Genomic DNA, 25856 nt, shown 5'->3' with positions numbered 1-25856 from the left:
GACATTGAGCATACTGGGCTGATGGAGAATAATCTATGATGATGATGATGCTTTTACGATGAGATATTATTAATCTCTTTATGGATAAAATGCATATTATTGGTCAAGGTCGTGGTATCATAAGAAGAAACATTGTCCCATCACAAATCAATGGCAGAACTTGAATCATATAAGCCCTAAATTCATGTAGCCCCAATTACAAGCACAATGTGAATCTCATATATGTATCAGAATTGCTTTAAAAAAAAACTGTCATTAGAATAAGCTAACCAAGTGGTCTATTTCTTTCTACAATTTTCTATTATAATATTTTGTTGTATCTGATAAATGTTGTTAGCAGGCTTTTGAAGTTGATTGACACAAGAAACCTGTGAGTCCTTCAAGAGAACATCATTTGATCTAGCCAGCCATACATCGCTTAATAGTAAAATAAAAGTCAAGATCAATTGTATATCTGTGTGAACAATTTGGTGTCATCCTCACACCAGGAGCCTTCAAAACCATATCAAAAGCGATAGCTACGACCCGTGTATCAACACTGGTGTGTCTAGTGTCCGCTAGAATAATATTTCACCAGGTGCAGACATATTTTTGTTGAGTTGTATCCTGGATGACCCCCGAAAGTTGTCACTTGACCCATATCATCTTAACACGAATGAATTATATGGAATACTGATGGTCAGATATTGGTCAATTTGTGACAGGAGGGGATCCAGTAAAGAATGCTTCTGGTAGCCAGATTGCTGGATTGTTTGCATGTTTTCCCAGACATTGCTTTCTGAAGGGGAATAACCTCTTGAAGTATCTGGGGTTGTTCCACGATGCGTAAATACCAATATTCACACATTATCTAATGCATATTCCTCGTTAATTAATACTTAAGTTAGTATATTGCTTATTCTCTGAGCTTAATATTACTAATGTGTGGATGCTTTATATAAGAGTGATTTTTAATCATACATAAATCTTTGTGAACCCCCCCCCCAGCTTTGTTGATGAGATGGAGGTGGCTAAGAACTTGTACTTACTGATTACCTTTCCTTGTCAACTCACCTTCCAGCCTCTTCTTGTAATTAACCAGTGGATGTAGTTTGTATAGACTCTATATTAAATCCTTGGATAGTATCCCAACTGTCATATGTCTGTTAACAAGTAAATTTGCCCAAATAATGTTTAGGATACCGTCCAGTTCGTAGTAATTCAATATACAAGCCATATACCATCCATAACATGATAAGACATAATTTGGCACATATTCATATTTATATGTCTATTTTCTTTTATCAATGTATAGGTGTTCATAGTCTAGTTGATATGTCTCTGGAACATAGATCATAAAGAGTTAAAATCCAGCTACAGCACTTCTGTTCTTCACAAGACACAACATTTATCTTGTACATTTGCAACACTAGATTCAGGCAAGGTAAATGGTTCCTTGGCAGAAATATATTCCCTGAAAAGTTAAAGTACCTACTGAAGCACCATATTTGACAGAGATGCGCACTATTATAAGAACCCACTCTCATAACCAAGCATTGTGCCATGCACCTGTTATCCAAGCTAGGTAGGAAGTTATTGAGTTGATGCAAAGGTTTGAGGTTCAAGCCCTAGTCACTTTCGGATGGTGGCTTTAAAGGTCAGTACCAGATATGAATAAGTATAATCTTATTCATATACATTTTCAAGAATCAATTACAAACACATTATCATTAAACTAGTCAGATATAATTTCTCTGAATTACGTAAAAGTCAAAGCATGATTTACCTGCCTGGAATACATCTTCATCTCTTCTGAAAATCATGTAAGAAATGTTTTATTTTTTTGAAGTATAATCATAAGCCAGACCTCAATCATTCTTCACCACACTTTACAAATGTAGAAACTAAAGGTCACAATGGGAATAGGATGAAGACCCATGAGGAAACAACCAATTATCCTCTTTTTGCTACCAGTTTGTCATTGCAGACTGTACCTCCTTTCCTGCTGTCAAAATCATTTTGCCCATGAACAGGTAGAGCTGACTGGATTATAATACCAAATGATATTCCATTGTGGCCTCCCTGGGCAACTGTTATCTGAAAATTTGGTATCTAGGAACCTGCTTAGCTGTGATGAAAGAGTGCCAATAAATTTACATTTCCTCTTTCTATTCTTGAAAAAAATAAAGTTGAAATAGTTTTAGAGTATGGAAAAATGATTGGATTGACTAATCATTGTCTCTTTGTTCCAGTTGAACATCTTGTAGCCATTTGGCCAGGATTCTTTTGTTGTTTTCCCCCTTTTATTTTGTCTATTGTGACAGTAGTTGCAGCTGGTTTAAATTCTCTTGCTTTACGTGGTCATATACTGGTACGTTTCTTGTCAAATGGTAACAGTTGCAAATCTCAATCATGATGGTGATTTCCTTCAGCAAGAAAATCATCCACTTTGTGCTGCACTCAACCCAGGGTGGTAAATGAGTACTTGATCAGTATACATGTACATATTTGATTTCATTTAATCATTGAATTCATTAAGTACTGTACTTGAATCAATGTCCGGTAAATGCTTGAGTAATTAATGATACAATCTTAAGAAAATGTTTACCTTACAAATTTACTTAACAATTTTCAGCTAGAAGATGATGAATAGGACTTCTTGACATGTAGGACTGCATGTATGGCATTGAACAGGCAAGGGGAGTGTCTGGTACTCGCCATACCCCTTTTAATCCCCTCTCCACCCTTTTCATCCCACTTAGGTATATTGATTTGCTACCTGATATACTTAGGATATATGCATGGCCTATCTTGATTGGAAGTAAAGAGGATGATGCCAGACTAAATAAGATAATGTCATGGGAGTGTCAAATAAAGTTATTCATATTCTACAGCTTTTGAATGTGAGCACGGATTCTTTTTTATATGGTCTGAAGATGAGAATATATACCTCTGATCCTGCTATTCATCTGATATTAGAGTATTAGACACTTGAGCTCAGCCAGAAAACCTATACTGCCATGTTCAAGAGAAAGATATCATATGTATAAAATCATTAAAGGAATGTTTAAGACATGCTCATGAAAACGCTACAAAACGACTTTGGATTCACACAGCCACCTACTTAATTTGAAGCTTATCATTAGTCTAGAAATCTACTCAAGACTCTCAATCCACTATATTTAGGATGTGAGTTTGATTGACGGCTTGTAATCTAGAGGAGAAATATCATTACTGACGAGACTGCCAGCGCTTAGACCTGATTTCAGATTGACTTCAGATCATGAGTCATCAAAGGAGAGATTCTTTAGGATTAACACTTCCAGTCAGGATTGATAGGAGGTTAAGTCAATGTAGTAGGAGTGCCTTTACTAGAGCATATAGATTTATTTTTAATCTGGTGTCATAGCTGTAAGATTTATATAGCATTGCCCCTTATCGGGCTAGACCTATCACGCCCTTACAGCAATATGATTATGTGATGTTGTGTTTGCAGAAATAGTCAAGCAAAGTAATCATGGAGTTATAGAACTTGTGTTTGAATATGATTCAGGTCTGTGTTGTCCTGTTCATGTATCACAAGGTACATTATAGATAAGTGTTTGACATAACTCTACCTCAGCTATAAGCTTTTTATTGATAAGATATCTGTCAAGTATGCAAGTTCAATCATTTATATGGAAGTTATTGCCTGCGAAAAAAATGAGAAATTTTCTGAGAAATGCATGTGTATTGAAAAAGTTTTTGCACGAATTTTTAAATAAAGAAATAAAGGTAGCACAAAACTGAGGAAGGTTAAAATCACCAAATTCCACTGTGTATGATTAAAACATGCTTAGGTGTATAAAGTATTGTGATTTTTTTATTTTGTCAAATGAGACCCAGGTTCTTCAAAATATTCAAACTGTACTCTTTAGCAATTGCTCTCTACCCTAAACTGCTTTCATACAATTATTGTATTGCTACATGGAATAGTAAATGTTTGCTTACATTACATGTGATGAAACAATATAATACAAAATTTCAGAGCCTCCACAAAAGTGAAGAGGAGGACATTGAGTAGTCAAGCTTGACTTCCTACATGTAGGAAAAATGTTTCTCTAAAAATAATTTGTCATAACAGAAAGTATCTGTCCCTTGAATCACACAAGATTGAGCACTCGTTGTTTTGATCCTATGTATTTCATGAAATACATCTTGTAAGTCACTATTCAAATTCTCATATGAAAAAATTCAAAATCATTTACAGTAGAAAAGAGAACCAAAATGCTTCAAGGATACATAATTTACGTTTATCACATTCAAACATTTTCTGGGTAATTGATTTCAGCATACTAATGAGCTTTGAACATCACCAGAACTCAATCAAATATACATGTACATGTAGCAACACCAACATATATACACATGCAAAGATACTTATCCCCCCCCCCCCTCCCCCTCAAATGAGAAATGAAGGTATAGTGAGTTTTAACACCAACCCTGTCACAAAATATATTGTGCTTTTGTGAGTGTGAAAGCAAATTACTTGTAATATACAGTGATAGGCCTACCCAAGTTAAAATATCTGCAAATTAGTAGGTACCTTTCAAAATTACAGGATTTTTTACAGGTATTTCTCGAAAGTTGCAGGATGTTTACAGTATGAATATGAGGCAAGAAGAATGCACATCACACACGTTAGGATGTAAATTTAATTGCACGCTCATCAACTTGGAGAAATTGATCTAGTTCAGGTGGATATGAATGTGGAGTACTTTTGCAATCAGGGAGGTGTGAAAGTAACTAATGAGGGCATTTTTCTTGCACCTCTGCAAATCGACTGTCTTGTTTGGTTGACACAATCATTGAACTTGTTGGGATGTGACCATGAGGTCATGCTTTTAATCGCACTTGTAAAAATAAACTCATTTTTATGACTATGAACATAGTAAAGGACCTTATTTGCAGGCGGAATTCATCAGTGATTCAAATGAGGTAAGAGCCATATTTCATGCATGTGTTTTCATTTGATAAACCCTGAAAATCTGAACTCCAATGAACAGTTTGTCAAAAGCATTTGGTCAAAGTTTGTCCCTTATGCTGACATTATTTTGGTTTTATCAAAGGTAATTTGATGATAGAGAGCAGTTTGATATAGGCCTACATGTAATTCTTTTATTCTTTTATACACAGAGATGTTTAGCAAGGAAAAAGTTGATTCTGAAAGACTTTCTCTCACTTTCACACATTCTTTTTATCTTGTTCCATGGGGGGTATGGGGTTGCAAGAGCTGTGTCTTGTGGTAGTGGACATGATATAAAATATGCATTTTTATTTGGGGGGTGTCATCATGTTTTAAAGGTAATTGTGTCCTTTCGGCAAGAGAGAGCTTAATTTCTTTTTTTGCAGGGGGGGGATACTCAACAAATGTGTTCTGTGCTTCTTCCATTTATGAAATTATGGATCTGTCCCTCCCCTATCTGTACCCTTCCATTTTCCTCCCTTCTACATGTATGCCTCTCCATTCAGTAACTCAATGACATACCCATTAATTAATTAATACATGCACTTATCTGAAGTAAAGTCTTCTTTTTTTTCTTTTATTTGGATCTTCAATTTGAAGTCATGTTTGTTTACTTATTCACTCAGGTATATAAAATCAAAATCACCATTTGACTTGAAATAATCATGATATATTTTTTCTATTTTACTCTTTTTTTTAGGGGGATGGAGCGAGACAAACTGGATTAAATAAGCATTCGTCATATCCAGATAATTTTTCTTTTCTTGTTAAGCATGATGTTATTTATGCTTTGATTATTCAATTGCAATTCAGGTGTGTCGTTTTTACACTCACATAATTACCATTGTGGTATTTCCTATAGACATTCTAGAATTTAAGCAATTTTATCCGCTGCAAACCTTGTGATTTGACTTTAACAGATCACAGTAGTGTGTGGGTTTGTTGTCTTTTGTGTAGGCTTTAATAGACTCCCAGGTGTATATTATTCCAACTGTCTCTTTTTCAGGGATACCGGTTTTTTTATGTTGTAATGTGCAAAACATCAACTGTTTCTGCATGATGTTGTTATTGTAAGAGAATTATCTCCTGATTTCCTGAAATAAATGTGAGGATTGACTGAGTGAGTATCTCACCATGCTGAAATATACCTTGGAGCAGATGTTGATTAAGAAAATGTTTGCTCTTTTGATCTCACAAAATTATATGGTGCAAGTCGGGAAATTATTGCACAAAAAATAATAATCAAGTGTTATATTGCTATTTAATGGCTTCACTGAACATGATGGTAGTGCAGGGGTGTCTCATATTCTATAGGTGTCTTTTCTGTTTAGTCCTCATTCTGGATTATTTGCCATTTGCCCAATGCACACCTCATCACACACAAGAGCTGTTAAAGCAAAAGCACAAATTATAAATTCAACTGAAGTTCATATTTTCATGTAATATAGTTCAGTAATGTTCAGTGTTTAAAAACACCATGATTTTAAAGACCATTTCTTAAATATAGCTCTGCAGTTCCTTCTTCAAAACTGAATTATTCATAAATCATGTAAAATGTAGATTCTTTTGTATATTTCCCCCTGTGAATGGAAGATTAAAATCTCATGATAGTCAATTACTTTCTCATACAGGAATGCAATGGGCATGAAAAGTTCATGACTGTATTCATGTCTCTGTGCAATGTAAAGAAAACAATGGCACATGATGAAAAAGTATATTTACAATTACATTAATGGTTACATGCTGAGAAGGAATTAATCTTGTAGTATACAGTACTTAAAAATAAAAAAAAATACAGAACTTCTGTTTTTAGGAATGAAGTAAGTATAATTTGAAAGCAAAAGCATATTTTCCTATATAACAGCACTATATGATTCCATTAGTTCCAAAGGAATTAGATGTCATTCCTCTGACTTTAGCCCAACTGCCTTTTCCAGTATACAATTTTTGATTTGATATCACTCTATTGAAATAACAATAAAGGAAAGAAATTTACAAAGTCAATACAAAACATAATAAAGATTAAGATAGGCCCAGGTCAAGACGCATTACTGTCAATGCAGGGCAATAGTATCATGGTAGTATAAAACTTATGGGTACAGTTTCGATGTAACAGGTACATAATGAAATCAGTATGTCTAAGAATGAATCTTGCCATGTAATCCTGAAGTTTAGTCCAATGCATTTTGTGATGTTATGAAATTCCAATTACCGCATGGAATATCAAGATCATTGATGTTGATTATGAAACTAGTAGGTATAATGTATCTTGTTTTATACGCCCGTCCTAGACGGTAATTATGGTATAATGCTCAGTGTTTGTCCGTCCGTCCGTTAACTTTTCCTTGTAAACACGATAACTTCAGTATGACTTATTCTAGGCTCATATAACTTGGTGTGTATGATACTAGAATGAATCCCAGGAAGCCTAATGATTTTGAGGTCAAAGTTCAAGGTCACAGTGACAAATTTTCATCTTACCCTTCTGCAGTCCTTGTAAACGTGATAACTTCAGTTTAACTTAACTAAGGCCCATATAATTTGGTGTGTATGATGCAAGTGTGAATTCAAAGCAAAGAAGCCTACTGATTTTGAGGTCAAATGGTAAAAGGTCAAGGTCACAGTGTCATGTTTTCATCTTACCCTTCTGCAGTGATTGTAAACGTGATAACTTTAGTTGAACTTAACCTAGGCTCATATAATTGGTGTATATGATACTAGCATAGATCCCAGCAATGCTATTGATTTTGAGGTCATAGGTGAAGTCATAGGTGAAGTTACCTACTTCCATTTTTCTTGCTTGACCAATAACTCCATTTTCCGCTTTACAGGCGGGCGTATTATGTGCTCGCCCTAGCAACACTTGTTTTTATTTGAGATTCTTTGACTTCCGTATGACCTGTTAAAATATTGGACCCATTAACTCTCACATGCTATCTAACCAAAGTGCAGGTACACCTCAAAGTTCGACTCATGCCCACATGAATGTCATTACATTAATCATAGACATAGAAACTTGCTGCTTCATACCAAAAATGATGAGGCCATTCTGCATTTTATTGCATACTAATGTAAAAAGTATTTTAAAAAGTTATTCCCCTTATTATTATTTCAGGATTGAAGTTCTGTTATTGTTGTTTTTTATGGGGGGAAGTTGTGCTTTTGTATGATTTTCTCCAAATTATAAATATTATATATCTATCCTTAAATCGCCTGCCAGTGCATAAATTCCCATAATTTTAGAGATAAGGAATTTAACATCTTAAATGTTAATATTTCTTTCACTTTTTTAATATTCTAATTTTTTTATAGTCAAACATGAATGTCATTAATAATAATAATGATAATAATAATAACAATATTAATATTTACTTCTTGTGTAGTGCATTTCACATACCATTAACATTTCTAGATGCTTCTGAAGGACTTAGATATATTACCCTACCCTGAATTTAGCCCGGCAAACCTATTAGAGCACACAAGCATTTGAAGTAATGGGTTCCTACTGGGTACCCATTTACCTCACATCGGTTGAGTACCATACAATATAGATCACTTTCTTGTTGAAGGAAAATAAGCCATGGCTGGGATTCTGACTGACTACCTTCTGTTTGAAAGTCTGGAGATTTATCCACTGGGCCACAACATTGGGTATAGTTTCATTAATACAGCATGAAAAAGGAAAAAAAGTATAACATTTGTAGTATGATGGTGGTTTTAGTTATGATAGTTTATTTTCATGTAATTTTAGGTTGTATGGGAGGAACAGGGGTGGGATAGTACTTCAACAGACATGTGTGATGCTAGGTGGGCCTAGAAGTAAAAAGTATAACATTTGTAGTATAATGGTGGTTTTAGTTATGATAGTTTATTTTCATGTAATTTTAGGTTGTATGGGAGGAACAGGGGTGGGATAGTACTTCAACAGACATGTGTGATGCTAGGTGGGCCTATTAGACTGATTTGAAAAGTCGAGAGAGACTCTTATTAGAAGTATTATTATCTCAGCACTTTGTCACGGCTAGCAATCTTTCTAACCACAGGAACACTTGCCCTTCTCAGCGGTGAGCAGTGATGATGATATACATCAAAGATAATGGTTGCCAAGGTTTCATTTTGTTTTATTGTCATGATAAGTTAGTTGAATGTGATGACATTCACACAAGTGATATCTTCCTTACAGAGTTCTATTCATGATTTAATATGTTAAATATGCATGTCCAGAATGACAAGATCTCACTTGAAATCACGGTATTCAAACTTTTTAAAGAGAAATTCCAGTAGTTGCAGTTAACACTGATTTTATGAGAAAGTCTGTAAAACAAGGCTTAATTGCTAGTATATCATCGAGGATCTAGATCTGGTACAGTTACATTAACTGGACTTTGTGAAATCTTGAAATCTATGCTGAAAAATGTTCACACCGAAAATCCCCAACACAGATAAGCGCACGTGGGACAATGTATAATTATTGCTTAGGGCGTCGGGCCTGACGCCCTACCCAAATCCCGTGCTTATTTGCTGATTTCTCAGTAATTACACAATTTCTTCCAGAATCCTTTTGCACATGCGTTTTATTTATGGGCAATTCCATGGAAAATGTTCACTTTAGAGAAAAAATGAAGTTTCAGATTTCACTCAAGCAGTAAAATTTTCTTAAAAAGTAATCTATAAAGTCTCAATTTCCAATAGAAAAATCGCAATATTGATATAATTTGGTAGTTTTTTCCATCATCAAAAAAATAGAATAGTATATTGCAAAATGTAAAAAAATTGGCTATTTTTGAACAATTCATCTTTTCTGTCTCTACTAAAAGCAAACAAGGTCCCAGAGGTCTCTTTTAACTTTTGAATAGTTGATTAATGTTTAAATCAACAGAAAATAATTGTTAAATTTTATGCCATTCATCAATTTTACAGAAATCTGTCTTCAGATTTGTGTGATTTCTTTACCATTATCAGTGTCATGTCCGTTACGTTTTTCACTTAAAGTTTTCACAGCTTACAGGAAATTTGTCTAAAGGTACTGCAGATTCAGATTCTATGTTAGAATTAAACCCCCTACCATGTGTAGCAATCATTTTCCCTTACCATTTCTCATTTTCATAAAAATGGCGTAACGGACATGACAATTCGCGTAACGGACATGACGCCTTATATATGGCAAATGGCAGCATTTACAAAAACAAAATATTAGGCTCAGTGTCACAGACTGAGGTTAGTCTCAATTGTTTGAGGATAGCTGAATGTAATATTTCATAGAATCTGCATGTCATTCAAGCTATTTTTAGAAGTTGGTGAATGATGAAAGTTCAGCTCTTGTTCTGGTAGATTTTTCTGAGAATTAACGGTATGTTACATAATATTAGGATAAGATGCAGCTAGATCTGGCAACATACTCAGATCACAATCTGCATCATTCGTGTTTGAACAAACATTTGATTATCTTAGGTTCTTGCACTGACAGTTTGGAGCATGATAAAACTCCAACTTGTGAATTAATGATCATTGATGATATTACTTCAAAGTATCTGACTTACACCAACCTCAACATGTACTTCTTCAGTGATGGCATGGGATCACATTTAAAAGCAAGTTTGTATTCGGATATCTGTGTTTCATGATGTACATGTAGCTCTATGAATCCATGAATCTACAGTGGCACTTCTTTGCAGTATCACAAAGCAAAGGGGCCGTGGAAAGAATGTGGCGCGATCAATAAATTATGTCATAGTATTTTGGTCAGCCATAATAACGATTTGAATGATGTATCTTCAACTGTACACAAGCAGCGCGGACAATACAACAAAATTACATGTAGATACAGCCACGTTTGTCAGCAAGCAAGATTGTAAGATTTAGAACATCCAAGATTTGATGAAAGGATGATTATACTCAGGATGATAGTTATTTTGAATGAAAAAAAAATCTCAGAAGCTATTTACAAGCATTCCGATTACCTTTCAACTCGTACATAATCGATAATGAAAGACCGCTTTCCAGGTACTGCTATTAAATTTTAATACCATTTTTTGTAATCTTAAAACTGACATTAATACTAGTACATATTCTTTATCATACAATACATTCCATAATATGTTCTTCATGGATTTATACAGGTCTGGTAAATTTTGTTTTCTTCTCACAAAAAAAAAAGAGATTTGGTCTTCTCAGTGTGTCGTAGTGGTACGATAAATGTATTCAATATAAAATTATCACTTAGGCTATAGCTATTAATTTAATGATACCTGCTAATAATATCTACATATTTTTCATTAGATTGTCAGTAAAGGTACTTTGCTGTTACATAATTACATTCATTATTGATATTTCTTCCATTTTCAAACTAAGAAGTACTGATGAAGTTCACTTCGTTAGGGTGTCATGTCCGTTACGCTAGTATATTATCAAATATTAGGGCATGAATAAAAAATAATCTTTTCTATCAACTTTTTTTCCTTTAATAAGGTGTGGCGGATGGTAGTAACTGGAAAATACTTATTAACTGTTGTTAACCGGTGTAAAATAATTTTTTCTAAATATTTTTTGGTTTTATAAATATTGTACAAAAAGACCCCCTCTCAAAATGCAAAATAATAGGAGATATTACAGATTACCAGTTATGATATGTGTCTCTAACCTCTAGCCTTAACATGTAAACAATTAGACTTGTACCATATCTTGTAATAAAATAATTATATTCGCTTACAAAAAGTGGACAAAACTGTCATGTCCGTTACGCTTCGTGTGTCATGTCCGTTACGCTACATTTTGAGCTCGGAATACAGAATGCACTGCAAAACTGTTGTTAAACACTATTTTATGGATAGAGCATGGTCTTAAGGTTAAATTAACACCAATGTCAGGTGCATGCAATCTAAGAATTCACAGGAATTTTGATAAGCAATAGGAGGTAAAAATGCTTCGTCCATTTCGTGTCATGTCCGTTACGCTCACAAAGAGTGCAATTTCTCCGCAACTGTTCAATGAAACGATTTGAAATTTTATGTGTATGTAACTGATACTTAAATGTGTCTGATAAGCTTAGTAACAATTATCAAAAGACTGCTAATTCTACTGTATAAACATTTGAATTACAAAAATTTGTCTGAACGTCATGTCCGTTACGCTGGAATTGACCTTATACAAACAGACACTTTAGTGGTCATTTCATTGGATTCTGTACGAACTCTTTTTGATATCGTTACCAAAACTAGCATTTACCTTTTACGATTGATATATTTGTTAACTTAATGAATTCTTGCCAGATGAAATTAACCCTTAGAATTCAGGCACTTCTCAAAATTCAGACGTAAGCCCATAGCGTGTGTTTCTGAATGGCTTGAAATAACATTCAGTTGAGTGCAAACCTTTCTACTACGGACTGCGTGCCCGCTTAAGCTAGCAATTTATCTTATCAAATTGTCGACAGGTCAGGTGTATCAAATAAATTGCACTCGCCTTGTTTAAATCATTATACATTTTGAATGATTTGTCTATTTGAGTCTGATGTTCCTTGTCTTCCTGTATGCCAGGATGTAATTCATTCTCAAGTTGATAGGTCCAGTCTTGGGTTCTGTCACATATTGATGTCATTTGCATCTTACAATATTTGTATTCACTGGAGTTGATAATACCTTTAATTGTTTTTCTTCTTGCCATGAATGGCATACAAATGCACTGGAGATAGTGAATGCTTGTTTAGTGATTGCATTTAAGAATAGACTGGATAAGTGTTAGGAGAAGATTGCCTCTGATTCTGAGTAATTTTCAATTTTTTTAGTATTTTTGATGGAATGTTTTGCAGTCCACGATACCCCTGCCACCCCTTCCTTCCAACATAAGTAGCACATCTAATTTTGTCTGAAGGAGAGCTGTAATGGACATTCTACTTTGATGGATGGAGAGGCTTAGTTCTACAACATTGTTGGAGTAAACTAAACTTAACTAAACTATATGCATTTGTAAACGAGCTGAAATAAAGTTTGACAGTAAAATGATTAAAATATTAACTTCTGTGAGATGGTTTTGCTAAATGGCAGTATATGACAAGGCCTTCAGGAAATGCGTTTGTGACCTGGTCGTAAATCTTTCACTAAATTTTTTCTGATTATTATGACTGTTGTGACAAGATGTTGAACACGTCAGTTGACGCCATTTTTCTTTTTCTTGTCTTGGAGTTATTCTCACCAATCACCTTGTTTTTACACTGGGAGAAAGGGTAAATTTATTTATATGCCAGGGTCACCTCTGGGAGTTTATTGAAAGAAATGAAATTTGAAAGAATCTATCTGCTCCTCTTTATGTCGAATGTGTTTATTGGTTGCAATATGATATAAAATGAAATATAAAAATGTAAGTTGTTGATGATTAACCCATGTTATAATTTTTCCTTTTATAGTGCATTAACCAGTGAAAAAAATTAATTTCCATTAAAAATCTAGAATAGCCCTGTTTTGTGGGCTTGTACTATCACATCAGGTTGTCGCATCTGGTCGTGGGCAATCGCATAACCCGACCATTTTAGAAAAGGCCCCCCCCCCTAAAATACCGAAACATCAGTCCAGTTTACCTGACCATTTGACAAAAGGACCCCCTATAGATTCCTGAAAGGTTGGGTGCAATTTACCTGATGTTTTGTAAAAATTATAGCCTAATATACAAAAGGTTGGGTAAACTGGACCTGATGTTTCGGGAATTTAGAGGGCCCTGTTCTCAAATGGCCGGGTTACATGACTATCTGACCGTACGCGAGAAACACGGTGTGATTACAAAAGCCATTTTGTGCCCTCTTGTCTTCAGATGTTGAATTGTAATATCTGTTGTCATAGTTATATGCCTTTTTGATATTCAGAATTATATATAATAATCAGAGATGTGTGAAGATATTTTACCAAAATTATCCCCTTCATTTGTAGTGCATATTTATAATCTACTTGTAAACATGCAAAGATTTAAGCATAAGAAGTACAGGATACATATAGGCTACAAAAAATGATAATTTATGTAATGCTGTGAAAAAATAATGACTTGAGAATAATTTGTTTACAATTAAAATTTTTTTGTTTTACATAGATTCATCTAAGACATACCATGGAGATATTGAGCCTATTACTGACTGGAGGGTTCATGATGAGGTTATGAAATAGTGATAGCTCTGCCTCTATTAACTCTTTAAATGAGACTATTTAAAGTGACTTTTAGTGGTTCTGATAAATATTCTTTGTTTTGGGGGTTAAGCAGAGTTTACAAACCATGTACTGCCAAAGCTACCAAGGAGGGTGACTTTGATTGAGGATGGGAAAGTATAAGAACTAGTTTTTGACCATCATTTTCTACCAAATAAGTATAGCTGTCACCAAACTAGCAGTGAAGGGATGTGCATTATTTAGCTGATATAACTAGGAAGCAGCATGAAGCCATTATGATACAGTGCCTAATTACTTATGAAATACAGAGAACGCCATTGAAATGTCAAAATCATTCAATTGCCATAATTTGACTTAATTTAATGAGATGGCATCGTTTTCTTTTATGATAGCCTGAAGAATAACAAATGAGAAGTCTAGTACTCTGAAGGAAAGTAGCCTGAGAAGTTAGGAAATTGGAATTGTCTGTTTTATATTAAAGGCTATGTGTATTTGAACTGTGTTTGATCTGTACTAGTCACAAAACTTGTCTATACATAGTATGAAGTCTTATTTTGATAATTCCCCTTTTTCATTGATTATCTTAATTTCCTTGTAAGTGTATTATCTATCCATATTACTATTTCTTTCTCCTCACTGTATTGGCTTTCACTTTTACATCAACAATTCTTTTTTATTCATTCATTGATAATTTCTTTATTTCCTCACTTAGAATGATTTCTTCTCTTTAATAAGGGAATGGAGAATCATCTTGATATAAAGATTTCCAGGTTCTTTTTCTAATGAAATTGGTTGGAAGTAACATAGTTAGCTTAGGAACTTTCTGTAATGCTTTCCTATAGATTCAGTTTTACCCGTTAAATGAGTTTTGTACTTTAATGAGGAAATTAATTATATTGCATTACGGGTCATATATGCAATGAATCTCAAGTTTCTAATTGCTTTGACCTGATGTAACTGGTCATAAATTGTGTATTCCTAGAAAGGAAGACCACTAGACTTTTTGAGTGTCATTGACCATTCATTAGACAAATTTCCAGGAGGATTATGTTTTGTGGTTTCTTCAGTCATTTGCAATGATGTTTTGGGGGTTTGTATTGTTTTCCCTGGGAATGTATCAATGGATCGCTGGTTTTGTTCAGACATTTCAGAGCTGTCATTGAGCTTTTGTTTTTCTATGATGTTTTCCAGTGATCTGACCTCTCACAATATTTGGATTGATCATCTTATCTGAAAATTGATGTATACAGTATACATTTACATATAAAACAAAAAAATGTTTTATTTACCCAGGGTAGCCACTTCAATTGTGTTATTATTACCATTCTCCAGTTTAAATGCTGAGCGCCTAGCAAGTAGGCAGAAGGTCCCATTTTGTAAGTCTTTGGTATGACTCGGCTGAGGGTCGAACCCATGACCTCCCATTCATGAGGCAGACACTCTATCACTGAGCGTAGGATTCACATGCTCTAACATCTCTCCCTGTCGTCAACTTTCCCTTTGGTTGGAGCAATTTTAGAGTGATTTCTTCATGTACTTACAAGAAATATATAGTTTGTTGATTTTATGAATGCATACTGTTACTAAGATTTGTTTTTCTAACACTGGAATTTGGTCTTAGGTCCTGCAATACTGGTTTGGCCAAGGAAGGTCTAATAGCTCCATTGCCAATGATGATACTAAAACTTTCCCTCACCTCCTATATGTTTACACTGGTTTATTTTTTTAATGATGGTTTAGTCTCATCTCAATAGTTAAGCACTCTCTGGCCCTGCTATGGTAGTGTTCACAATAAAAGCATAGGAGATAGTATGTGATGAAAAGTAGCAAGGGTATAAAGCAAAATTATGGATATTCTTGACTACTGCATGGGCTAAGAAAAAGCAGTGACAAGACAATGTTTGGTTTTCCATACATCAAAGAGACCGCAGGTAATGGTATGTGCTTATTTTGAGATGGTCATCTGGTCTGGAGTGTTGTTATGGTAAGTTATCATAGTTATCTTCTAAAGGTTCTTCCATGAAACTACTCTGTCCACAAACAAGACTGTCTGGAATGATATATCACATGATGCTTGCTGCTTATAGAACATACACTGGGTCTAATGCACAGACAGTGAAATTATGATATTTTTTTTGCATTTTTAGACATTTTAGGCTAACATCTTGAACCCCGATCATGAAGTTCCAGATTTTAAAAAATTGCTTGTCACGAAACTATGGTGACATTGGCAATAGAAAAGAAGTGGATTTACAATCATGGACCTACTGCTAGAGTAGTAGGTCCATGTTACAATTGGCAGATTACTTGAGCTCTTATAGATCTGTCACTGAAAAAGACAAGCACAGAATACAGTCATCACATCCTGCATTGTACATTTGTGAAGACAAGATCTCTTGCTATCTAAGTGGAAAATATCATAGAGCATGAACAGCTACTGGATCAACCATATAGGAAAATAACATTGATGAAGTAAATTCATTTTTTTTATCTCTCTTAATGATGGTATCATGATTCAAAAGTAATTGATATCTAGAATATTTTGAAATTTAAGAGTGATTGTCTCAAGTTTTTTATTTCCTCAATATTTCAATGGGGGAAACAGGAGGGTGGAGTGAGCAAGAATAATGACGATGTTGTGTAATTGTTTCTTAACTTTTCCTTGCCTCTGTCAAGATAATTCCTTGCACTGCAACCAACAATCAGGCAACAATCATACATCATGTCTCTCAATGGCCTATGCCAAGAACATGCTTTACGATAGCCATATGTCTCCAAGACTGATGCTGATATGATGGTTATCTAAAACTTCTTTATATTTGACATAAAACTAAATCAGATAGAGTGTAGTCGCAGAAACTAATTTTGAAGTTATAGGAAAATAACACTTTGTAATTAATGTTAACTTGACACATTTTTACACAATGACTGAATCAGTGACATGAAGTGGATTCCATGTGATATGAATGATATCTCCATTAGCGCATGATTTCAAAATTAATGAATGAATGGGTGAAGCTAGGATGACTTTATTAGTCAAACAGTCTTATTTCAAAATACTTAAGAGATCCGTAATTTGGTAATTGATACTTCTTGTCAATTTGTATATATTTAGGTCACCAAATATACTCCTTCTTTCTTGATATTCAATGCATTTTGCATGCAGTTTTGTGTTACCATGGTTACTTGATAGGAAAGAGTCCTGTGGTGCTCAAGGATCCTGCAGGGCCCTTTCCTTGATTAGAAAGGTCAAGGGTTCAATTCTGGCTACAAACTTGTTATCTCTGTCCCTCCTCAGTTATATCTGTATCTCTTTCCTGCATCCGTCTTTCTGTACATGGATGTCTTCAAGTGATTTTACAAATCAAAATGCCAACACAAAATAAGGTTATTACTGGAGAGTTTTTGAATGATTTTTCATCAATGCTGATTTTCCCTCCCTCTCTCCTCCCTTCTAGTCATCACACTGTGCATGATACTGCGCAGTCTGATATGCAATGCACGCCCAACCCTGAATGAAATCAAAGATTCATATTTAAGATCTCATTTGCATTCAAACAATCTTTCATAAACATTTTTCTGCACAAGAAACATTATACAAACACACCTTTTTAGGTAATTGTTTCATGCTTGTATTCTTATTACAAAGGTGTTTATTTTTTATGACCAATATAACCTAATTGGTTAAATGCAACTATCGCATTGGTGAAAAATGGTTGTTTGAACATAGCTCAAATCAAAGCTATAGCGAGTATAACTCTATCTCTGGTAGTAATCAGATGTACTGTAACTGGAGTAGACCCAGTTCCTGTCCAGCGAATTATCATATTGGGCAATGAAGGATTGATATTGAGATAAGCCTGATGTACACCCACGAATTTATTCTTGACTTTATTCTCCGGAATCCACTCCAGACAATTGAGTGATATGGCTCCCAGATCCGTAGGGTTACTAAATTTCAAAAATAAGCCTATAGAATCTAGGAAGCACATTTTGGTTCACTTTTTTCATCAAATTTGACTTTTAATCTGCATACATCAAGGTTCTCAGCCTCAGCCTGTCTTATCCAGTATCTAAAATGCTTTTAAAAAAAAGGAGGTAGGACGGATCCAGTCATTTTCTAGAATCTCTGATTTGAGAGAGATTCATTCATACTTTTCTTAAACTTTCTTTTACATTTTAACAATTTTGATAATGGTTGTGTGTGTGCCTTTACAGCTGATTTTGAGCGTTAATAAATCAAATTTTCAGTGCTTCCAATCAGTAAATATTCCACAGCATACCATGACTATTAAATTCTTAAAAATGATTGAACAGCACCTTTGAGAAAGAACCTATCATGACATTCTAAATAGCACATTGACTCACTATTCCCCCATGTCTACCCATTCACCCACTACCCCACACCCACCCTCCACCATCCCACTATTTCATGGATGGGGGCTATGAGTGCACCTTTGTTGCCCTTTCTCTCCCCACTGATAATCAGAACAAGGTGCTTTGTGTAGAAGATGGTAATGTTGCCAAGGTCTTACAGGAACCTTTGGGGAATTGCGGAAAATCGAAAATAAAATGAATAGAATTCCATTATAACCTCACCGTAGAAAGCTATCAAAATATCTTCTACTTACTCAAGAAAGTGTCAGACTAGAAAGATTTGAGTATCAAGTTGAAGGCTTAGGTTGTCAACCCCCATTTTGCACGTTATTATGTTGCTCTTGATTTCTTTATTCACTGCAATGCAAATGGTCCTCGTGACATGTGAATTGGATTAGATGTAATGAATGAAAGGTCTGTGTGTGATGATTGTTGAAATATGTTGACTAAATGATAACTTGTTTGAGTATTTTTAAATATTTATTTGTGCATTCTTTAATTCCTGTCAAGCTTAAGAGATTCCTGAATTGTGTATTGTATTATCAATATTATTATTATTAAATAAAATCAATATTAAAGTAATCTCCCCTATTTTTTTGTTCTCTCTTTATAAAGTCCTTTTCTATAATGTTTCTTTTCTGGATTCGAAATTGGAATTTTGAAAGATATGCACTTTTGTGATGAATGCCACCATGTCAGGCATGTCTCTCTTCTATTCTGATTTGTGTTTAAATGTAGAGAATTTCATTGATGTCGCTATGGGTGCGTCAAATCTGCAGTGCTCACTTTGTAGGGCTTTAAAAGAGACAGATACACACAATCCTTTCAAATTTTATTACGTTTATCAGCACTACCACCTTCTCAACATATTTTCAAGTATGTCATTTCAATATATAAAGTATTATGTCATTTCATTTGAACTCAAACTTTGTAGCATGGTTTTATATACCTGAACCTGTTACCTGAGACTGGTAGATTCCATGATATGACACCTCTCAACAGGTGTATGTTCAGACTTTTTGTGGTTAATATAACAAATCATAAACCAAAATTACTGTTAATGAGCTTTTGATGGATAAAATAATAAGTTCCTATTTTGATTATGCATCGTGATAAAATGCAAGTGAATAAATGAGCTTCTGACTGCTGATGCAAAGTGAATTTGAGAGCAAAGTGATTTTGATGAAATGCAATCGCTGTTTGACATGTGGTTTTACAGCTCAACATTAATGTAATAAACTGAATAAATTGGAAAGGAAGTTGATTCGGATGCATTTAGCATTGATCCTTGGTGACTGGATACAACACATGACATGATCCACCAACCAGAAACCCTTCTGACCATCTGCAGGTGTCTCACTGTAATCCAACCTGTCTAGGCTCCTAATATCCGACCTTACAACAGGTACCCTAATTCTTCTGCCTCTGTTGAATCGTAAAAATAGATGAGTAGTCATGGAAAAGTTGCATTGTTTCTTTCTGTGACCATTAATCATGGTGTGATGACTGGCCATGATCTTGTGTGCCAGTGGGTGGTTTGGTTCATGCCGAGTTCAAGGTGATGCCATGTATCATTTTGTCTGTTTCATGAACCTCTAAGACTATCTTCTTTAGATATATGCAAAGGCATAGAAGGCTACTAACCCATTGCCTACTAGAAATCAGTTTTTCCTGTTCCATCCCACTGCAAATTAAAGAATTGATCAGTCAATGTGTCAAGTTATGGAATAGAACTTTAAATTATGCCTTTCGTGCTCTAAATGTATTTTAAGAAAACAAAGGCCTAGATAATATTCACTTAATAGTAGACACCGTTCCCATTACGCTTTCTAAAACTGGTTGACTGGAAAGCAGTTTGGAAGATCGCTTTGCTAGCGTTCCCATTTGATCACATGAAAGTGGTTTTCAAAATCACTTCACGTAAAGCGATCTTGTTGCTATATGGAAACGCTCTCAGTGGGATGACACATTTCGCGCAAACTTCAAAACCGCAGCGTAGGCATTCTACACCTGTCATCTTGAGTAGCACGCTCAAAATGTGCGAAGATCACTTCCCGCAGAACGATTGTGTCCTCACGTTAAATCGAGTCTAACAAGGCAAAGCGATCTTGAAAGTTACATCGCGAATTAGTTTTCTGAACCGGTTTGGAAGATCTCTTCCAAGATCGCTTCGACTGTTCTCATTACACGTTTAACTAGTTTCCACTAAACTAGTTTTAGTAAGGTAGTGAGAACGGTTTAGTAGACTTATTAATGATATCTTTTATAGTTTTGAGCCGTAACTGACTTGCTATGTAGTTATGAGCCGTAACTGTAATTTTGTGTAAAGAAATGTCATGATTTTCCCTTTGAATATATGGGTTGATCTCAAGAATTGAACATTTTCATTACAAAATCATGAAAATAAGTATTAAAATGAAATATTGTATGTACTGTGTTATTTGTAATAGAAACAGTTATTTAAAAAAAAATGATGATAAAGAAATATAGGAATTTTTACACCGGAATGACGGTTATGAAATTTGCATGCCGACCTTATAGACTCCATTCACTTGGTAGATGACTCAATATTCTTTCCTCTTATATTACAAATTACATGGTGAGGAGGCAATTTATTAAGCCTTCAATATTAAAAGTTTATGAATCAGGGTGGTAACAGGGTATTTTGAGAAAGGAAGGGAGCATGTGACCTTACAGTTAGTTGAAAGGTATCATGTAGTTATACAACAGATTCTCCTCTTTACAGTATTCTTTCTTCTTCTTTGCCATCTCTTATCTCTTTGAGAATTGTAGAAGGGGAGGTCACCCCCACCCCCTCCCCCTGTAGCACTGCCCCTCATATCTAGCTGTACATTTGCATTCAGTCATACTCAGCTGAGCTGTCCACAGGACAGGAGGAATTATGGACAATCTTCAAGATTATAGGAGAAGAAAGATTGACACTGCATCCTTGATGTGACATGGTGAACTGTCCATCACTTGGCATGGTTGTTGATGTCATCGCTGTCACTGTCGTTGGGGGTATTCAGCTACTCCATTAAAGAAGCGTTTGTTATTTACCAAATGCTTTATCCTTTTCTGTCCAATCATTTACCATTGTCTGCTGAGACAAATATAACATGGATAGATGTAGCTGTACTATCCATATCTCCTTTTTTCTCTAATTATTGTTGAGTGTCACAACTCATTGTCCTGTCTTGATATTCATTTTCCTAGATTCATTTGTTACATCTTCAATATTTCCACTTGTGCCAGATATACATACCATCCTTAACAATTCAGTAAGCACTCTTTATTTCTTGAAAATTTGATTTTCTTTTCCTGCTTAATAGATTTGAGCTGATATTAGGTTCCTCTTTCTATCTAGTTTTCTATACAGCAGCATTGTCAAGAAGTGATCTATAATCCTTCAAAATACAATCATCTTCAAAATTGATCTCCCTACATGCTTGACCTTGTTAATTATCATATTTTTTTTCTATCCCATTTTCTACAGGTCCATTACCGGTGTTGCAGACACAGGGAGATGATCATCAATTGATGGGGTCTCCAGGTCATCTTGATACTCTACAACAACATGACGATGAGGAGGAGGATGTTCACCATGATGCTGTCCAAGAAGAGGTCCAACAAGAAGAGGTCCAACAAGATGAGATCCAACAAGATGAGATCCAACAAGTTGAGGTCCAACAAGATGAGGTCCAACAAGATGAGGTCCAACAAGAAGAGGTCCAACAAGAAGAGGTCCAGAGAGATGAAGTAAAAAAAGCAGAGGTAATGGAAGAGGATGTTAAAGCACCAAAAGACAAGCAACCTAAAACCAGAACAAGGAGACAAAAAAGGGCAAGACATCGATAAGAGAAATCGTCTATATCTGCAAAGACTTGAACTTTCATGAAATTCAATATGATGGGTTTCTCTGTCTTGGTTCTATGTCCGATCGTCATCAAGTATCATCTCAGGTTCAACTGCAATACAGTAGCATCTGATTTACTTAAGGTCTGAGTATTCATTCAAGGTTCAGGGGAATAGGTAATGGACCACTGCACAATATTTCAAATATCTCACTGAGTTGTGAAGAAGTTGAGGGGTGGAATAATTCACAAGCAAGGTCATATCTTACTTCTAAGTGGTTTGTTGGTTGTAATGTTGTGAAGATCTTAAAATTTGACTGCACACTGATATCAAGATGCTTTTAATAAAAGCAGGAAAATGTTAATGAAAGTTTGATGAAAGTCCATCAAAACTAGCGGGCATATATAAATGACAATAATTTTTATTTTACTCTGTTACATGCAATCAGCTGCATTATAAAATTCCAAAAGTTTCATAATGACTAAATATATTTTTCTCATAGAATTTTGTATTACAATATCAATTGAACACAGAGAATTTTAGATCACATAAATCCATTCCGTGTTATGTTTTTCCAAGTTTGTTGATAATTCTGTATTTTTGTTTTTATTTCTTGATTTTTCAAAACACAATCAAGGTCAGTTTCACTATCCCCTTTAATATCTCACCAGCAATACACATGTAACAACATCAATTTCCATGGGCTAGTCAGTTTAGTGGGTTTTTTTTATATGTGCTAATATGCCTTGTCAGTTTTCCTAAATGCATTTAAGAAAAATGTGGATAATGCAAATGAAATAATTATCAGAAATGTTGAAGCATGAATAAAATAAATATAGTGATTCTGTAAATGGCACTGAACAAAGACACCCCCATTCCCTCTCTTCTTCATGTTGTACTTATCTAGAACAAATACAACATTATCAAAACTGAACAGGAGAATAATTCTAATAATAGTCTGTTCTTCTAAAGCTCATATTGCAGTATGGAAAAAGTCTGTAGGCACTTTCATAGGACTTTGAAGATGGTCACCCTGGCTCTTGCCTCAGCAGCCATAACACAGTACGCAATGCTTTAGAGGAATTAATCCTACTTGGCAACTATTATCTTCATCTGGTTCAAGAGCAACTCGATGTGGATGAATTTCTTTTTTTTTAATCACCTCCTTCGATCCAACCTGAGACACTTTGATTGAAATTTCAGAGTCAGAACCACAAAACCACTAGCGTTGATTTTCTTCGGCAAGATATTCATCCACATCTTGCTGCACTTGACCCAGGTGAGGTTAATGGGTACCTGCAGGAAGAAATTCCACAAAAAGCTGTGAGCAATAGAATCAGTAGAGCAGCATATCTGGGGTGATATAGGAGCGCCTTCAGCACCTAACAAGATGGATATGTGCACAAATTAATTACCCTATCTTGTTATTATAATGAATATTTATTCTAATTATTCATATATTTTCATAAACACACATAAAAACTAGAAAGATTTTAACTGGAAATGGAATGAATTGAATTGAATAGTTGGGAACACAGAGTGACCATTCTTTGCACTGTATCCATGGTTCATATGATTTCTGTATGAAGATTTTAATTAAATAATGTTATGCAGGCATTAGCAGGGTATGAAAAATGCACATTCAGTCCTTGGATCAATATAATGAAATATGATAACTACCATATGAAATAACTATGATCTGCAGTTCAGAATTTGGGAAATGGTTATTGGTGGAGATGATATAATTTATTCATACCTGCACCTTTTATTCAGAAGGCTGAAGAATCCATGATGATCCATACTGCAGTATTTTAGGGCAGGGTTGTAAAGTACATGTAACGTAATTAAAATGTGCTCATTAAAAAACATTTTATAATTGCATGTACCTAAATGATTATGAAACATGGAAGCTATTAAACTTAATAGAGCTTAATGTTTCATTTACCAGACAAAATATGTAGTTCAGACACCATTTCTTTTTTTTTATTTGGAGCAGATTATAACAATTTTATCAATATTCCTTTGCTTTGGTGATTCCTGATTTCATGACAAGTTCATGTACAATAGAAAAAAGTTGTAAAGTGAACATTTGGAGTTATTCGACATCTGATTATTTGTTGCAGATATATTGTAAAGACTTATCTGAACTTTTATAATGCTTTGAATTGTAAATTTATTTTTCAAGAGATCTTTTCTGGATATTTAAAAAAGAGAGAAAAAAATGAATAAACTAAAAAATATTCAAGGTCTTTTTAATGTTTCTATTTGATTTTGTACATTCTTCCTTTAATGTCAGCAGAGATACCATGGAACAATCCCTTTTGAATTTACATTTTGAATCTTTCCTCAGTTTGATATGAATAAAATAATCATTTGGAAATAAGTACGATCCCATATCCATCACGTTTTTAGCAGCAATACCTCCATTTAGATTACCAGATTGTCTTATAACCATTTGCTCTATAATATTACCATTTAGCCCTTTTAACATATTTTTTTTAATTTCGAGCAGACAATTCGATTCGAATTTTGTCTTATATCTACTTGTTCTAACAAAACTTTAATGGTCTATATGATTATATGACTTTTTTATTAACAAAATTTTCATTTAGAAAATAAGTAGGAGTGAAAATTAGACATTTATACTAAATGACAATTACAACAAGTGTAAAGTAGATCAAACAACAATAATACCAAATTGATAGAGTACTGAAAGGGTTTAGACCATTCTGGTGGTACTAGACTATCTGAGAAGTAGATTATCTGGTTGGACACCAAGTGAATATGAACCATATGATCTACCTGTTGAAGATTTGAACTTATACTATCAGAAGAAAGTAATAAATCATGAGGCTCTTTGCCACCCACCCCCTCTTTTTCTTGCCTCTCTGTTGCTGTTCTGTCCCCTTCATGTACCTGTTTTATCTTGCACACCATAATTAGAAAGGCTAGAAATGGGGACGCAAAGTAATTAGATACTTGCAGACTAGGGTGTTTTTCCCCTCCTATCTTGTTAAAAATTTTGACGAAATGCCAAAATCTAAAATAGTAAACTGTGTTCATGTGTTTGATTGATCATGCGTGGAGAGCACTGTGTAAGGAACATACCAGGAAGGTTTGTAATAAAGCTGTTCTTAAGTTAAGAGCGACTTAAAGAACGACTGGTGAACATTTCTTATGCGCTACATAATCACCAATGAACATTTAATGTTGAATGTCATTTTACCACAAGAAAGGATCACCAGTCGATCTTAAAGTCACTCTTAACTGACGAACAGCTTTATGAATGCCCCCCCCCCCCCCCCCGGTTCATAGATTGGAATTGATTGTAGTTTTCAAAGTCAGTAGGGAAAATTAGTGGGGGGGGGGGTCAGCCTTCAAATGAAGGGTGATCTATTAATGAAAAGTCCAGCAATAATATAAGTATCTCAACTTCAAAAGTTTACTTGTATATTAGAACTTTAATAGTAAATATTCCATTACAGCACCCA

The 25856-nt window shown here is 34.6% G+C and overlaps 1 long non-coding RNA gene across 2 annotated transcripts; it reads left to right on the top strand.

The window, feature by feature from the left end:
• The first annotated feature begins 1023 nt into the window (after window positions 1-1023).
• Window positions 1024-25232, top strand: LOC121410995. Of its 2 annotated transcripts, none has more exons than XR_005969408.1 (2): window positions 1024-1423; window positions 22007-25232. It is a non-coding gene; the product is annotated as an uncharacterized LOC121410995 (long non-coding RNA). The 2 variants fall into 2 exon arrangements; XR_005969409.1 differs by lacking the exon at window positions 1024-1423 and adding an exon at window positions 4615-4956.
• The last annotated feature ends 624 nt before the right edge of the window (window positions 25233-25856 follow it).

Source organism: Lytechinus variegatus, chromosome 3 (assembly GCF_018143015.1).
Source record: "Lytechinus variegatus isolate NC3 chromosome 3, Lvar_3.0, whole genome shotgun sequence".
In the NCBI taxonomy this organism is placed as follows: Eukaryota; Metazoa; Echinodermata; class Echinoidea; order Temnopleuroida; family Toxopneustidae; genus Lytechinus; species Lytechinus variegatus.
This window is presented reverse-complemented; position numbering and strand designations above follow the sequence as displayed.